The sequence below is a fragment of the Peromyscus maniculatus genome, chromosome 1 (genome assembly GCF_049852395.1).
Source record: "Peromyscus maniculatus bairdii isolate BWxNUB_F1_BW_parent chromosome 1, HU_Pman_BW_mat_3.1, whole genome shotgun sequence".
NCBI lineage: Eukaryota > Metazoa > Chordata > Mammalia > Rodentia > Cricetidae > Peromyscus > Peromyscus maniculatus.
Window position 1 is genome coordinate 159445329 of NC_134852.1, and position 3044 is coordinate 159448372.

The 3044-nt window shown below is 46.9% G+C and overlaps 1 pseudogene; it reads left to right on the plus strand.

Moving 5' to 3' along the window:
• The first annotated feature begins 835 nt into the window (after positions 1 to 835).
• LOC143270009 (serine/arginine repetitive matrix protein 2 pseudogene) lies at positions 836 to 2442 on the plus strand (annotated as a pseudogene).
• Positions 2443 to 3044: the final 602 nt, after the last annotated feature.

The following is a 3044-nucleotide window of genomic DNA, read 5'->3' on the forward strand; positions in this document are numbered from 1 at the left end:
GAAGTCAGGATGGGAACTCAAAACAGGACAGGATCAGAAGGCAGGAGCTGATGCAGAGGCCATGAAGGGGTGCTGCTTACTGGCTTGCTCATTCAACCCACCTTCTTATAGAACCCAGAGCCAGCAGCCCAGGGATACCACCATCCACTGTGGGCTGGGTCCTCCCCCATTGATCACTAATTGAGAAAATGCCTTACAGCTGGATCTCAAGGAGGCATTTCCTCAGCTGAGGCTCCTTCCTCTGATGACTCTATAGCTTGGGTCAAGTTGACACAAAACCACCCAGTACAAGAACCTACATCAGCAAAGAAAGAGAAAACTGACTCCTGAAAGTGATCCTCTGACGGCCACATGTATAGTGTGACATTCACACACAGAAACATACGCACAGAATGTTTTAAATTAATTTAAAATTTGTTTTTAGTTGAAATAAAACAGTAACAAGCCAGCATCCGGTACCACTAAGACAGAGAGGAACAGAGGTTAAACACTGACAACTAAATACTGTTCATTCTTTTTTTATTATTTTAGTTTTATTTTATATGCATGGATGTGTGGTGGTATTGTGTTCCCCAAAATATTGTGTACTCTAATAAATTTATCTGGGGTCAGAGAACAGACAGCCACTAGATACAAAGGCTAGAAAATGGTGGCACTCACACCTTTAATCCTAGCATTCCAGAGATAGAAATCCCTCTGGATCTCTGTGAGTTCAAGGCCACATTGGAAATAGCCAAGCATGGTGACACACGCCTTTAATCCCAGAAAGCCAGCCTTTAATCCCATGGAGTGGTGGTAGAAAACAAAAAGATATATAAGGCGTGAGGACCAGAAACTAGCGGCATTTGGCTGGTTAGGCATTTGGCTGGTTAAACATGTGGCCTGGTTAAGCTTCAGGCTTTTGAGCAGTAATTCAGCTGAGACCAATTCCGGATGAGGACTCAGAGGCCTCCAGTCAGAGGAAACAAGACCAACTGAGGAACTGGCAAGGTGAGATAGCTGTGGCTTGTTCTGTCTCTCTGATCTACCAGCATTGACCCCAATAACTGGCCTCAGGTTTGATTTTATTAATAAGAACTTTTAAGATTCCTGCTACATCTGGCGCCCAACGTGGGGCGGCGGCTGCGGAGGCAGGCGGACCGGCGAGGCGGCGGCTTCAGGCCCCGAGGGATTCGTAGACTCCAGCGGCGGCTGCGGCAGGACCTCTCCCCGTCGGAGGCGGCGGCCGGCGGCGGCAGGAGCGGTGGTGCCCCCCTGGGCACAGGGCCATGTACAACGGGATCGGGCTGCCGACGCCCCGGGGCAGCGGCACCAACGGCTACGTCCAGCGCAACCTGTCCCTGGTGCGGGGCTGCCGTGGTGAGCGGCCTGACTACAAGGGAGAGGAGGAACTGCGGCGCCTGGAGGCTGCCCTGGTGAAGCGTCCTAATCCTGACATCCTGGACCACGAGCGCAAGCAGCGCTTGGAGCTGCGATGCCTCGAGCTGGAGGAGATGATGGAAGAGCAGGGGTATGAAGAACAGCAGATTCAGGAGAAAGTGGCGACCTTTCGACTCATGTTGCTGGAGAAGGATGTGAACCCTGGGGGCAAGGAAGAAACCCCAGGGCAGAGGCCAATGGTAGCTGAGACCCATTCCGGATGAGGACTCAGAGGCCTCCAGTCTGAGGAGACAAGACCAGCTGAGGATCCGGCGAGGTGAGATAGCTGTGGCTTGTTCTGTCTCTCTGACCTAGCAGCATGGACCCCAATAACTCGCCTCAGGTTTGATTTTATTAATAAGAACTTTTAAGGTTCCTTCTACATCTGGCGCCCAACGTTCGTGTTACGAATTCATGAAAAAGCTGTTTGCCTGTGGCCTTGTGAGCCCCAGCTCAGGCCCAAGCTACACTCAGGCGGTTGTGGTGGCGCACACCGGTAGGATTTGCTGAAGGAGACAGAGGCAGGAGGATCCCGAGTTTGAGGCCGGCCTAGGAGGCTTAGGAGAAGCTTTGGCCTGGACTGAGCCACAAACAGTGGTGGGACCATGGAAGCAGTGGCTACTGCTCCACGTTGCCAGCTCCTTCTCATCGTGTTGGTGACTACGGTGATGCTGCTACCTGGGACAAAGGGTTTACTGCTGCTGGTTCAGAGAAGAATTGGCAGGACCATCGTGTTACAAGAAAGCATCGGCAAAGGTCAGTTTGGAAAAGTTTGGCAAGACAAATGGTGCGGAGAAATTGTTGTGAAGATTTTCTGTTCTAGGGAAGAATGTTCATGGTTCCAAGAGACAGACATTTATCGGACTATGATTGCTCCAAACCACAGAGGAGGCAAAAAAAAAAAAAAAAGTCTGCAGGAAACCATGACCATGCCTAACAGTGACTTTGAAATCTTCAAAAAGATGACAGGATCCTACAACGATGATTCCACATGGACTATGATAAAGCCATTAAGCTGATTAACACCACTTTTGGAAAGATCTGCTTTGGACTACAAACTGCTTAGGACAATTTTGAGATGGCTAGCTGAGATGATCCAGCCTGACAGACTACTTGAACAAAGACTTGAAACAAGCCCTGAACTTTCCTATTATGCAGAGACTGGACAAACGATACAGGACTTGATGATTAACCCCAAAATTTTCTTTTCAAGATTCCCTAAAGATATCTTCACCCCTAGAAAGCAAAAAGAAAAAGAGAATATAGATATGAGATAGATCATCGAATCTACTCTGAGAAAAAAGATAAAGAAATAATAGGATAAATAGGTAGATCATTGAATCTACACTGAAGAAAAAGGGGAAGATATAAAAATGACAAAAGGTAGACTAATGAATCTATTATGAAAAGAAAAAAGAGAAAATATGGATATGGTAAGATAAAAAGGGAGATTATGGAATCTACTTTTAAAAAGGAACTACTTGTTTTAAATAAGTAATGAAAATTTTTTGGTCTGAGTTTATCAGATGTTACTGGACTGGACATTGTTAATATATATAATGGAGTTTTTTGTCTGGATCTGTCAAATGTTAATGGACTAGACATTGTTAATGTAATCTTGACTG